Source organism: Microcebus murinus, chromosome 10, assembly GCF_040939455.1.
Source record: "Microcebus murinus isolate Inina chromosome 10, M.murinus_Inina_mat1.0, whole genome shotgun sequence".
NCBI classification, from domain to species: Eukaryota; Metazoa; Chordata; class Mammalia; order Primates; family Cheirogaleidae; genus Microcebus; species Microcebus murinus.
Window position 1 is genome coordinate 2,820,118 of NC_134113.1, and position 15,057 is coordinate 2,835,174.

Here is a 15,057-nt window from a genome sequence, read left to right on the forward strand (position 1 = left end):
TCTCGTCCCCTGGGGCCACTGCGTCACTTCACGCACACGCTGCCCAGGGTGCTGCCTTCGTAACTCTGCCATGTCCACGTGATACCCATGCGAACACTCTTAACGTTTATTAAGTAAAAAAATAAAATAGGCGATGCACACGATGGTGACAGGCTATGCAAAAATAACAAAGCAGGAAGGGGGATGGCAAATGGCAGTATTGTTTGTGTGTGTGTGTGGGGGGGGGCTGCAATTCCAACATGATGGCCGGTCACCTACGGTGACTTTTAAGCAAAGACCCAAAGAGGGAAAGCCATTTAGACATGTGGAGGAGAAAGGTTCCAGGCAGATGCTGCAAGAAACACAAAGGCCCCGGGGTTGGAGACTCTGGGCATGTTCCAGAAACAGTGAGGAGACGGCACGGCTACAGGAGAGGGAGGTGAGCCATGCAGACGCCAAGGCGGGTGTCGATGGCAGGGCGGGGTGCAGGTCCCTGGGGCCTTAGGCTGCTGCCTCCTTCTCTTGGCCTCAGGAGCTCTCACCTGGAGAAAGATGTGGGCTTCAACAGGGCCTCAGCTGTCTCGCAGAGAGCAGACTCGTTGCAGGGCAGGGTGGGGAGGGGCAGCACTCGGGGGACAGGGCAGGGCTCTGGGCAACCTCAAATTCCAGACATGCCAGTGATTCAGGCTGACCAGCAGCAGCAGAGCTTGTGGGAAGGGGTCAAATTCTAGATACGCCTGAAGGGTGAGCAGACAAAACCGACAGGAGATCTGGGGTAGGAGAGAAAGAGACGCACAGAGGGCAACATTTTTGGCTTCAACCAATGGAAGGATGAAGCTGCCATCTCCTAACATGGGGAGAGGTTTATGGAAAAGTTTGCAGGAGAAGGTGTTTTGGTGGGGAGGCTGTGATTTGCTCCTTGGACACACCAAGCGTAAGTCACCTGTTGGGAATCCAGGTGGAGATGTCAGGTGGGCACTGGACACGCAAGTCCAGGAGACTGGCCGGTGGTCTGGGCCAGAAATAAACACTGAGGACTGAACAGCCTAAAGGAACGGCCAGGGAGCTGGGAGCAGGCCCAGGAGAGTGTGAGATGGGGCGGAAGGGTCCAGTGAGGCAGCACTGGGAAGTGGCCGCAGGACTGAACAGAGAGGAGGAAAACCGCAGGCAGACGGGCGGCTGCTGCTCGACCTTGCTTCGCCACTCTGGCTGGAGCTGGCACTATGACATGAGCAAAACTGCACACGGTGGAGTGGCCTCCTTGCCTTCCGCCTGCTGGTTTTGAAAGGGAGGGCTGCTCTCTCAACATTTCACTCTGGACAGTGGCCTCTGCTCGGGCCTTTTCTGCAGATAACCTACAGCTGGTTAGAGAAGCTCCCTTCTGTTCCTAATTTACTAGAGGTCTTATCGTGAATGGTTACAGAATTGAATCAGATGCTTTTCCTGCATCTGCTGAGATGAAAAATCGCCCTCCTTTAATCTGTTAATGTGGTGAATTACAAGAGTATCCTAAAATAGTTTCTTTAATGTTATACCAACCTTGCATTCCCGGAATAGACTCGATTTGGTCACAATGTGTTATATTTTTCAATCAGGGCTAGATCCTGTTTGCTCATATTTCATTGAGGATTTCTGCGCTCTTATTTTTAAGACGGGCCTCTAATTTTCGTTTCTGGACCTGTCCCCGTTTGGTTTATGTGTAAAGGTTACGTTGCCTCTTGCCCTCTTTTTCCATCGAAGGAAGAGGCTGAACCAGACTGGGATTTGTGCCCTTCAAACGTTTGCTGGGCGCCCTGTAAAAGGGCTGGGCCCAACGTTTTGTCTAGGGAAAGACTGTTCCTCCTGATTTACCTTCTAAGTGGTTATAAAACAATCCAGACTTTCTCAAATTTTTGTAAAATTTTACTTTTCTAGGAATTTGTCCCCTAAGTTTCTAAATTTGTTCCTAATATGCTATTTTTCTTTGAATCTCTGCTGCATTTGTAGTGATATCCTATTTGGGATTATCAATACCATTTTATATGTCTTTTTCTCATTTCAGCTGTCCATTGTGTTCGAGATTAATTAATTTCCTTAGTCTTCTCATAACGACTTTTGATGCTGATCAGTTTCAGCTTTGCTGAGCTTTCCTATGTCATTAATTTCTGTTGTCATCCTTACCATTTCCTTTCTTCTACTTTGTTTCTCTTTTAAATTTTTTACTGTGGATATTTTCAGACACACAAAAGTAGAGTTGGTTCTACTTATTTTTAATTACTCAGTTCTTTTTCTAACTTAGATGATTAGCTCATTAATGTGTGGCTTTTCTTCACTGCTAATACAAGCAAGCATTTAAGGATATAAATTTCCTCTATAAGTCCAATTTTAGCTATATCTCAGAGTTTTAATGAATCTTTATTACCTTTAAGTTGAAGACTCTTCTACTTTCTTCCTTGTTTGAATGATGGCTTATTTACCAGTAAGTTTTTAAAGAATCTATAAACATATGTGGTTCATTTTTTTCCCTTCTTTTTAGCTGTTCTTGGTAATTGGTTTGTAACTTAATTGCATTATAAGAGAATGTGATTTACATGATGCCAATTCTCTTAAATTTGCTTAGATTGCTTTTTGGAGTAGAACACAATCAATTTTCACAAACGTCCCATGAGGCAGTATCGTTAGAGATCAAGAAACCAAACCCTGGAGCCAGAGTGCCTGCGTTTAAGTCTGGGCTCTGCCACTTCCTGTGTGATCTGGGACGAGGTACCTGGCCTCTCTGTGCCTCAGTTTCCACACTTGTAAAATGTTATAAAGATCAAATAAATTAAACAATGTAAAGCACTTAGAATAATGCTTGGAACAAAGAAAGTAACATATAAATGCCTGCTATTATTAGGTACGTGTTATAAGAGCATGTATTCTGGAGTTCTTGGATAAAGTGTTTTACAGATATCCATTAAATAAAGTTATTCAATAGTGTTGTTCAAATCTCCGATAAATCCTTACTGGTATTTTTCATCTGCTGATTATCTATCATTAACTGAGTGGTATGATAAAAACTTCCATTATGACAATGGATTTATACGATTTTTCCTTGTAGTTCTACCAATCTTTGTTTTATATATTTGGAAGCTATGTTATTAGGAGCATAAAAATTCAAAATTGTTTTATTTTCCTTGTGTATTGAACAATATCTCTATATATATTACCTTCTGTATCTCAATCGATGCTTTTGCTCTGAAGACTTTGATGTGGGGACCAGGAGTCTGATATGACTATAAGTACATATCATTTTTGGTGGGTAATTTATTTTAAACAGCTATATTGAGGTCTAACTGATATACAATAAACTTCACATATGTAAAGTTTATAAATTTGATAAGTTTTGAAATACTACACATCCACCTGTGAAAATATCATAACAATCAAGGCAGTGAACACATCTACCGTTCCCTAAAGTCTTCCTGGGCTCACATGTGCATCCTCACCCCTCCCAGTCCTCAATCATGATCTACGTTTCTCACAGAACAGTAGTTTACATTTCCTATACTTTTAAATAAGTGGAATCATATAGCATCTACTTCTTGGGGTCTAGCTTCTTTCACTCAGGATTATTACTCACCCATGAGACTCACCCATGACATTACATGTACCAACAGTTCATTCTCTGTAAATGCTGAGTAACACTCCATCACACAGAGATACCGCAGTTTGTTCATTCTTTCGTCTCTTGATGGACATTGAGCTGTTTCTAGCTCTTGGCTATTACACACAGAGTTGCTATGAACATTTGTCTGCAAATCTTTGTATGGACCTATGATTTTGTTTGTTTGGATAAATACCTAGGAGTAGAATACTTGGATCATATGGTAGGAGTATGCTTAACTTCTGAAGAAACTGTTGAACTATTTTCCAAAGTGGCTGTACCACTTTACATTCCCACAAGCAGTACATCACATTTGACATGGTCAGCCTTTAATATCAGCCATTTTAATAGGCTCGCAGTAGAATCTCATTACAGTTTAAATTACATATTCACATTTCTCTAACAACTAGTGACTTTCGATATCTTTTCATGTGCTTGTTTTACATTCCTTGACAAAGTGTTTATTCAATTTTTTTACACAGTTGTTTGTTTTTATTACTGAGTTTTGAGAATTATTTTCTATATGTTGTGGATATAAATCTTAGGTATATGCCTTGCAAATATTTTCTTCCAATCTACAACTTTTCTTTTCATTGTCTTAAAAGGGACTTCTGAAGCGCATAAATTTTAAATTCTAACAAAATTCAATCTACTAATTATTATTTTATGGATCATGCTTTTGGCGTCATACCTAAGAAATCTTTGCCTAAGTCAAGGGCACAAAGGCTTTCTTCTAGAAGTTTTGTAGTTTCAAGTTTTACATTTAGGTCTAGGATCCATTTTGAATTAATTTTTGCATATGACAAAGTATGGACTGAAGTTCATTTTTATGTACCTGGATATCTAATTGTTCCAGCAATTTGTTGAAAAACTATCCTTTCTCCACTGAATTAAAAATCAGGTAATGCTAGTCCTCCATTTTTGTTCTTCTTTTTCTAAGTTGTTTTTGCTAATTTAAATCTTTTGCATTTTCATATGAATTTTAGAACAAGTTTGCCAATTTCTACAAAAAAGCTTGCTGGGATTTTTAATTGGAATTACACTCAATCTATAGATCAATTCAAGAGATTAGCCTCTTAACAATAGTGGGGCTTCTGACTCACGAGCATGGTTTAACTCATCAAGTACCTGGGTCTTCTTTATTTTCACCCGTGCTTTTTAGTTTTCAGTGTACAGATCTGCTACATCTTTTGATAGGTATTCTCTAATAAGTTCGTATTTTTTAATGATATTGAAAACAGTGTCTTGAAATTTTTAATTTCTGATTGTTTGTTGCTAGCTGTTGGGTTATGATATGCCTGATATATCTTTTCCAGCCTTTACTTTTTTAATATTTTTCTTATTATAACTAGCCTAGTGCTGAATTTTTAAAAACCCAGTCGCGGTCTCTAACTGAAGAGTTTAGTCCCTGCCAACTGTGATTCCTGATAGAGTTAGGTTAATTTGCATCCTCTTATTTTGAAGTGTCTAATTGTTCTACTTTTTTATTCTTGCCTACATGTAGATTGACTTACTTTCCCCTCATTCTAATGTCCTAGCCCCACAAATTCAAAAGCTACTGTACTGGTTCCATTATTTTAATAGGAACCCCACAAAATTTAACAATGTGCAATTAGTTTAATAGTCTAAAATGAATCATTATCTTTATTCTCCTCCAAAACAATATAAAAAATTAGGAATTTTTAAAAATATTTTTTCTAGAGATTCCAGTCTCCATTTCTTTTAACCTTTCTTTTTGTATTTCCCATCTCTTTGTCTCTATGGAAGAGATAATACTTTTCTCGAATCACTCTTCTGGTTCATTAATCATCTCTTTAACTGTGTCATAATTTGTTTCACTCATCTACTCTATTTAAATTTGAACTTTGGATCTTCCTTCAGACTTGCCTTGTAAATTTTAATAGTTCCCCTCACTTTCTTTCATTTAATACCTTTCTTTTTACTATTTAAAATATATTAAACTTATTTTATAGCATATCTCAGATAATTCTAAAATCCTTGTGGATCCCCTACAGTTTGTTTTCTCTTCTGATTCTTGCTCCTGGTGTCTTGCTTCCTTATATTTTAGTGATTTTCCCCCTTTTGGAGCTAATGTTGCTTGGAATTTTTATTGCTTAAAATTCTTTGAGGCTTGTATCAAAAATGGTTTTCTTTGTGGGGAGAAAATAAAGGGTATTTGCCTCTGCTGGAGCCCGAGGGCACTGTTATCCCAAGACTACTTTAAACCAAACTTTCAGCTTGCAATTTTTCAGGCCAAATAAATAATGTCAGCTGGGGCTCCAAACCCAGGTGAATATAGGACTGTGGTTGGAAATTCAGGGGTGGGGGCTGGGGGGAGGTTCCTTCCCTTTTCCTTTAACCTCCATGGCCATGGCCAAGAAAGGCAGGGCCATGCACCTGTTTAGCCCCTGAGCTGTCTCCAGGTTTTGTCTCCTACATTGGCTCATGCAAATCAGTTGGCAGATTGGCAGATACCTCTGGGTAAATGCCAGCTTTGATGCTGCCCACTTATCTCTCTAGATATATATTTTCTCAAGATTTCTGGTCTCTGATGGTCTCTCTTCCTTTGTGGTTATGTTTTTAAAAAACACACCGACAGCCTTTGGTGTATTATGGGACAGGAGAGCACTCTGGACATCAAGTCCACCACACCACCAGAAACAGCCATATCATTTTCCTTTAAATCAACTCACTTAAAAAAAATCTTAAGTAAATTACTACTGTGGCTTTTGTAGTGTAGGTTTCCTGTGCTAGATAGTTCTTCTAATATCCATTAAAATATCCATAACCATTAAAATGTTAAATGCTTGTCTGTGCTGGAACTAAATTAAGCTAAATATTCAAATTTAGTGAAATCCTGCTTAGGCCTTCATAGCAGGGTCCCCAAGGCTTCCCCAGCCTACACTCCACCCACGCCAGCCCTCTCCACCCCGTAACTAGGATGTCTTTCTTCCTTCCTTCTTTTTTTAATTTTTTATATACATTTTTTTCAGACAGGACCTCACTCTCTTACCCAGGCTGGAGTGCAATGACCTCATCACAGCTCACTGCAACCTCAAACTCCTGGGCTCAAGCAATCCTCCTGTCTCAACCTCCAGAGTAGCTGGGACTAGAGGCATGAGTGATGTTTTAATCTTTTATAGAGATGGGGTCTCACTATGTTGCTCAGGCTGGTCTCAAAACTCCTGGGCTCAAGTGATCCTCCTGCCTCGGCCTCCCAAAATACTAGGATTACAGGCATGAGCCAACACATCTGGCAGGGATGCCCTTTCTGATTCAGCAGGCTCTTGTCATGTCATCGTTTTAAAATACAACTCCCCGACATCTGATCCTCACCCATCTCCCACCTGACATTCTCGGACCCCCTCACATCCCCTGACAGCAGGGCCAGTTCCAGCCTCGGCTCTGCCTCTGCAGTGTGGCTGTGCCAGCAGGGAACACTGCCTGCTCTGTGCTGCCAGTGAACTCATTCCTGCTGCAGGGTCTTCCCCTTTCGCCCAGGCAGGGGGCTGTACCCGCCCTTCTTCCAAGGAGCCTGTGTTTCTGCTGCAGCATTTGCCACACTGTCACCATCAGTGGTCACACGTCCTCTCTCCCACTGGCCTGGGAGCCTGTGGCACCCCCTCTCCTTGGTAATCCCTGCCCCCTGCGCAGCAGTAGGATTAGCAACTCAGTGCAATTACATGCAGCCAAATCCACTTGCTCAGGCTACCTGCCGTGAGCCCAGGGAAATGGACAGGCTGAATTAGTGGGAGCTTGACACTGAGAATACATCTTAAGAAACATGCCTTTTCCTCTGAAATACTGAAGGTGACTTGAACAACAAACAAAAAGAAACTTCAGATCTTTAAAGCCTTGAGGGAATCTGCCCTAAGGAATGCATCACAGGTAATTAGCATTGCAAATACTGAGAGGGGAAAGATCTCCAGGAGTGCTCAGGGATGCTCCTGAATGATGGGTTCTCTGAGGAATCTTATTTACACTCTTAATTTGCTTAACAGCCTTTTATTTAACCAGGGAGTGCAAAGGTCAGCCTCAGGCCGGCCCTCCTGCCCACTCTGGCTCTGCATTCATTAGGCTGGCCTGCAAATTTTGCATCCCCACAGATGTCTCCCACTGAGGGGCAGAACACAGGCAAGGTAGCGCTGGCACAGAAACATGGCATTAGGGAAAAAGATCGTTTCACGGCTTCACTTAAGTGGATTATTTGTCTTCCATGACTTGGTAAATTATATTAAAATAGTAGCATGATAAATAAAAATTCATATCACAAATGGAAAATGGGCTTCTGCTTTAACAAAGCTTAACCCAGACAATAAATATCATTGCCCAGCGCACAGTGTGTAAACAGGGAGGCTGGCGTAAGCAACGGCACGTGGCACAAGCCAGCCCCGCTGCCACCCTGGCCACCCCATAGCCGGTCATCTGCAAAACCACAAGATCTCCCTTTCTTTTCCCATCAGAAATCCAAAGAGACCAGATCAGGAAAACACCATCGTGTGTGTAGAATTTTCTGGATTGCGGGTGTGATGTGCTCAGCTACCTTGCTAAATGAGAATCACCGTGCAATTTCTGACTGTCACTAGATAAAGGACAGCTGTCCTCCACCCAGCGTGGTCATGGTGTGGCGGAAAAAGCGGCAGCGAGTGAGTCCTGCCACAATCCCCGCCCTGCCCCTGATGAGCCCTCAGCTAAAACCTTCCAGGGCTGTCAGGAAGAGGAAAGACAGAGCCCACAGTCCCCTCAGGGCAATAGAGGCCCAATCCCACCTAACTCATCCTCCCACTCTGCCCCAAGTGACCCCGCCACTGGCCCCCAGTGCTGGGCCTGGTCCTCCGTGTGCCATCTGCACCCATGGCCACAGCTTTGGGGGCAGAACCAGCACTCTAGAAAAACCCCAAAACACAACAAACCCTGGAACCTGGTGGCTTCAGAAACCGAGCACGCCTGGCCTGGGGGACCTTGGCCAAGCCCCTCCTTCCCTCCCAGGGCCCCCACCACCTCATCCCACAGGCTGACACTGAGCAGCAGGCACTGCTTTAGGAAGACTCCCATGTGCGGGGACGAGCAGGGGTTTGGAGAGACTGAGAAGGTGGAAGGATGTCCCTGGCGGGACAAGAGCAGTGACAGGCTCTAGAGGCCCAGCGTCCACCAGTCCAAGTGGCCAAATCCCCCAAGCCTGCCCCCGTTCCCTTGCAGTGGGGGCACCTCCAGACTCCCTCGGGCTGCCAGTGTGCAGAGCAAACACTCATGGCACTTAACAGATGAGTCAGGAGTATTTGCTTTAAGATTGTGATGAGTGATGAATATGGTTCTGATTAATACAACAAAAGAGAACATTTTGGCAAATTTTATTTCAGAGCATTTCAATATTACCCTTTCTTAATCACTGATGAAGAAAACAGCAGCTCTGACTGACTAGCTGACAATAAGTCTGCTGAGGCCAGACTGACTCACGTTGCCCGAGAACTTCCACGAGTGTTATGCAAATCGGGCGCATGTTCTGTGCTTCGGAGAGGAAGACAAACACGGTTCCTTAAAGCAGATCCTGGCAGGCTCACATGTCGCCCAGAGCTCATTTAGCCAAGGCTCTCATCCAACCAGAGACTAAGTGATCTCCCTGTGGCCCGCCATCAGCAGAGGGAGCTCTGCTTGATGAAGGCATGGGATGCAGAATAGGAAGGCGGGGCGCGCCTCACCCTCTCACACTGCTCCCTGAGGCCTCAACCCTGCTGTCCGAGCCTTTGTCATTGGCCTCACAGGCCACCCCGCTGGGCTTCAGCCCTTCTGCTGCAACCCCATCCTGTCTTCAATGTCCATCCACCCCAGCCCCATCTCCTCCCAGCCAACGTCCCCTCCACCAGCACAAGCCTCCCCAGCCCAGTTCTCTAGTGCTCACTGCCCTCACTGTTCAGAACCTGTGTCAAGTGCCCAGGCCGGGGTGGGAAATTCATCTTCAGGAAACCCTCCAATCACGGGATCTGTTCTATAGGGTGTAGGCTCCATAAGTCAAGGGCCAGCACCTGACCCTCCTTGCGCTTTCCTTGCCCCTGTCCTCCCAGGAGGGCCCAGATGGAGCTCAGGGCGCAACTGTCTGCCAAGAGCAGCCTGTCACCCAAAGCTACACAACTCCCTGGCGGCCAAAGAGGGCAGGACTGTCACTAAGGTGATGAGGCACAGGTAGGACTCTCCAGACCCCAGGCCACCCACGATGTGCGTCATCTGGCCCATCCCCAGAGAGGCAGGATGCACATGGGTGGGAGGGGCACGGCTCCTGCTGTGCAGTACACAGGGGAAGAGTGTCCAGTCCTACCACATTGCTCAGTGTCTGGTGGCAGCAGCATCAGAGTGACAGGACAGCCACAGGTGAGATCAGGGCCATGTTTGGACAGGCCCCATGCTAGCCTGTCACCCCTCCAAAACACAAGTCTTTCAGAAGAGTCTGCTCCAAAACACTCACCCTGGGGAAAGGGCAGGACTCTGGGGACAGGGGATTCCATAGGTCAAGGAGAAACGCTGCTCCTACACCCAATACCACTGTTAAAAACCATAAATCTCTCTAGTAGGGGAAAGGCAATTCATGTAAGAGCCCAGATGCACTTGGAAAGGACCATAAAAAAAGCCCTGATCCCATTCCAATTGGATCAGACAGCTGAAGTCTCCCAGACCTGAGTTTTTTTTACTACCTCTAGTAAACTATATCTAGTAAATCAGCCTGCGAAAGCTGTTCCAAAGGAAAGCTGCGAGGTAATGGAGGCCACGTCACTTCTGGGGGACCCCCGGCACTCAGTACCCTCGTACTCCCAGCCAGAGGAGATGAAAGCGCTTTCTGACCAGTCAGAGCCAAAGGCAGGTGGGCAACCTGTGGGCATGGGGAGCCTACCCCTGCAGGATTTTTGCTGGGGGTGTGGTGGATATAGAGGAACTCAAGAATACATCACACCAAATATGTGCACGACATCTGTGGAGATGACGTGAAGTTCCCGGAAAGACATAAAAGAAAACCCAATTAAACAGAGAAATATACCAGGTTAATAAACCAAAAAAAAAAGATTCAAAATTGAAAAGATGTCATTTTAATTTATAAATTCAAAGTATTTCAACTGAAAACTCTCTATCTTCTCTATCCAGGAGTTTTGTGGACTATGAGGCCTGTTCAAAGTTGACACTGAACAGCAAGGGGCCAAGCATGACGTGCGCAGGACAGACGAGGTGAAGACTGTCAGCGAGCAAGACATTCTGTGGGACTAACGCAGATGACGTGGCCCCGGCCCAGGACAGACGGGCCAGTGGAAGGGGGACTCAGACACAGCCACGCTAGTGGTGCCGCATCTCTGGCAGGCGGGGCGGTGCCCACCAGTGGGAGGACAGACTGTTCGATAAACGCACGGAGAAACGACTCGCTGTTCATGTGGAAGGAATAACGCCAGATCCCTACCCCACACCATGCACAAAGCCAATCCCAAGGGGGATCAGAAAGCAATTCGTAACAGCAAAACCTTAGAGCATAAAACATACCTTTTAAAAACTGATGAAGTTGATGACACAAAAAATGTAAAACTTCTATATAACAAAAGACACTATAATTAAGGTGTCTTAATCAAACTAGAAAAAAGAGACTTGCAGTGAATATATGACTGACAAATGATTAGCATCCAGAATATATTAATGATATATTTTATAAAGTCCTCCTAGGAATCAGTAAGAAAAAGACAAACTAACTAATAAGAAAACGGGCCAAGGATATGACTAGATTTGAGTGGTCCATAAAAATGGGAAAAGATGCTCAGCCTCGCCGGGGATCAGGGTGTGCAGGGCAAGGTGAGTAAAAGGAAGACGTCCCATTCCAATTGGATCAGACAGCTGATATCTCCCAGACCTGATTTTTTTTTTTTTTTTTTTACTACCTGTAGTAAACTATATCTAGTAAATCAGCCAGCACACTGCGAAAGCTGTTCCAAAGGAAAGCTATGAAGAATTCTATGAAGAATACAAAGTTCGGGAGAGAGTACGGGTTAAAAGAAGCTGCATGCTGCTGGCGGGTGGAGGCGAGATGCAGCCACTTTGGGGAGCAATTTGTTAGTATCTAGATGTTTGTATCCTGTAACCCTGAAAAAAAAACTTTAAAGAATATTTAGAGTCTTGTTTTATTGATTTATTTTTACGTTTGACTACTCTGGGAATTTTCATAGTCATGAAATTTTACTGTCAAGTAGACTGGAATAGCCAAGAGACAAATTCACAATGTAAATATGTTTATAAAATTTCATTTTAAAAGACTGTTCATTCAATTCTAACAACAAATTTCCTTTAATTTTAGTGGGTTTTTTCCAACTTTATTGGGGTATAATTGATAAACAGAAATTGTCTGTATTTAAGGTATATAATTTGATGTTTTGATAAATACATACACTGTGAAATGATCACTACAATAAAGCTAATTAAAATATCTATCACCTCCCAGTGGCCATTTTTTGGTGATGAGTACACAATTTCTACCCTCTTAGCGAATGTCAAGTATACACCATTGTTAGTTATAGTACTATGCCGAATGTTAGATCTCAAGAAGTTACCCCTCCTTTATAACTGAAACTTCGTACCCTCTGACCAATCTCTCTCCCTCCGACCCTGGCAATCGCCATTCTACTCTGTGGTTCTATGAGTTCTACTTTTTTAGATTCCACATGTCAGTGAGATCAGGCAGTGCCTGTTATTGTGCCTGGTTTGTTTCACTTAGCATGTGTCTTCCAGGTTCATCCACGCTGTTGCAAATGGCAGGATTTCCTTTTTGTTCAAGACTGAATAACACATATATATAATGTGTGTGTGTGTGTGTGTGTAATATAGGACATATATATAATGCATTTAATTAATAAACATGCACCGCATTTGATCCATTCATCTATTGATGGACACTGAGGCTGTTTCTCTACCTTGGCTATCATGAATAATGCTGCAATGAACACAGGAGTGCAGATATTGCTTCAAGATACTGATTTCTTTTCCTTCAGATACATACCCAGAAATGGGATGGCTGGATGATATGATAGTTCTATTTTTAATTTTTTGAGGAACCTACAAACTGATTTCCATAATGGTTGCACCAACTTACATTCCTACCAATATAACATGTAAGCAGAAATTTCCTTCTTGAACAGAGCATCTCCTATACAGGGGGCATGAGGAGTCATGTCCAAGGTTAAATTGAGCATTGTATGATTGTAAAACACTCACAAACAACCTGAATGTCTTTCAACAGAAGAATAGATAAATCATGGCATATTCATACAATGAAAAATTATAAAATGTTAAAATAAATTAAATATAGCTACATCCATCAACATCAATAAATATTAAAAATAAAAGCTGAATTAAATAAAGTGTGCTGCAAAAGGTTATTTAAGTATGCCATTTATAAAAAGTTTTTCATGATGTAGTATCGTTCTGATACTACACTCATTTGTGGATACATATACATGTGGCAAACATACTAAAGCATGTTTAGAAATGATGAAGACGAAGTTCAACTTATTTGGCTCCAGAGAGGAAGGGAAGAGGCTTCAATAGTATATGTGAAATTTAATTTCTAAGTAAGAAATAAAAGATCTGAAGCAAAATGAAAAAAACATAGATTTGACAAAGCTAGGTAGTAAGTACAAAAAGCATTCATTAGATTATTACTCTATTTCTGTGTACATTTAACATTTTTCATAATTAAAAAAAACAAAAAGACCAAGGACCAGTTTGAAATGGTCTTCTCTAGTCCCCAGCAGGCTTACGTATGTGGAGGAACCACTAATCCACGCGGCTGCAGCCCCTGGGGAGAGTTCCCAGGACCTGGTCAGAGTGAGCCAGGGTGGCCTGCCCTCCCTGACCCGCCATCACTCAGACTGCAGCCTGTGTCTGTCCTGCCCTTGCATTCTGGTGTCGTGAACACGGGCCGCCCTGCTCAGGCTCCCCCTGGGAAATGAGCACACAGGCCTGAGGCAGCCCCTGTCTGCTGTCTCAGCCACCCTGCAGCCTTCCTTGGCAGGCTCTTCCCCATGGGGGCTGTCTGCACATCTGCTCCCTTGGGAATTGTCACTGGTTTTCTCTGGGCCCAGGGCATTGATCTTCGAGAGGAGCTCAAGAGGAGGCACGGCTCCAGGAGAGGAACTACCCCTCCCCTCAGTTCCTGGGTGGGCGGCACAGGATAAACCCTAAGGCCTCATGACATTATGAGTTTTCTTACAACTGCGTTCCAGGTGCTACAGTGGATTTAGTTTTGCTTACAAAATGACAAAATGGAAGTTCAGTGACTACAGATTAACTAAATGCAAATTATGTACACACATTTTTTGAAATGTAGGCGTTAAAGCAAAAAAACAATTTATTTTCCTTCTATTTTTTTATCATAGAGAAATTGTGATAAAAGGAACAATTTTTCACCTTTAATTGCATCATTAAACCTTCCTGATAATGTTTGGCACTGAAATAAAAATGAATGAGCTTCTAGCATCAGATTTGCCCATGTAGCTGTATTCATGTAGATGCATTTCTGAGGCCATTCAAATGAAAGGGATCGTTTCCCATTCTTTGCTCAGATTCAAGTGCACCAACTTCAGCTGTGCAAGCAAAATCTTTGCTATGATTCCCTTTGAAATATTCATCACAGGCCACCGCGATGCGAGGCCGCCTACCAGCAATGCGGAGCACGGCCATTTTAAAATTCACACCGGCAGCCCCGTGTTTGGGGCGCGGGCTCGTAACGAGAACTGTAAATCACATTCCCTGATGCAGCCAGATCCTAAAGCACAGAGTCCGCGGCCCCTCCAGCTGGCTGCGAAGCGACTGCTCTATTAGCTCTGTGCCATCCAGCTCGTGTCCTTTGCCAGGTACTGACTGGCATGTGTCTGCCCATGCCTGAGAACATTCCGATTGGTCAAATGACAAGGTCACGGCCAATCAAGTCCGGGAGTCGCAGGGATTCTCACTCTGCAGCCTTGGGAGGGCTTTTGGGGGAGGGGGGGACCACGAGGTCTGCCCCTGGGCCCGGAGTTCCGGCTGTTCTGGTAACATGGCAAAACTTCCCAACTGAAATAAGCCTGTTAAAGTCATATATTTAAGAGAAAAACACAAAACGATATACGGAAATTTAAAAATTCCTAATGGGCGTTTATTCCTTGGTTGGTGTATCAGTCAGGGCTGCCCAGAGAAACAGAACGAGAGGATGTGTACACACGTGTCTGTGTATGAACACAGGGCAGGGTTATCCTAAGGAACCAGCTCATGCGCTTGCCGGGGCTCGTGAGAACAGAGCTGAGCGCCTGGGCTGGCAGGCTGGAGACTAAGGCAAGAGTTGCAGACTCAGTCCAAAACCTGGCGGAATTCTCGCTCACAGGAGGTCTATCAACGCCTGCAGCTGCCTGGGCAAGGCGAGGCCCACACACACCGTGGAAGGTAATTTTTGCTTT

The 15,057-nt window shown here is 43.8% G+C and overlaps 1 protein-coding gene across 2 annotated transcripts in view; it reads right to left on the minus strand.

Annotated features, from left to right (window-relative positions):
* The window catches only part of TBC1D22A (TBC1 domain family member 22A), a 357,816-nt gene that overhangs the window by 48,590 nt on the left and 294,169 nt on the right, over window positions 1-15,057 (minus strand). The window lies entirely within an intron of this gene.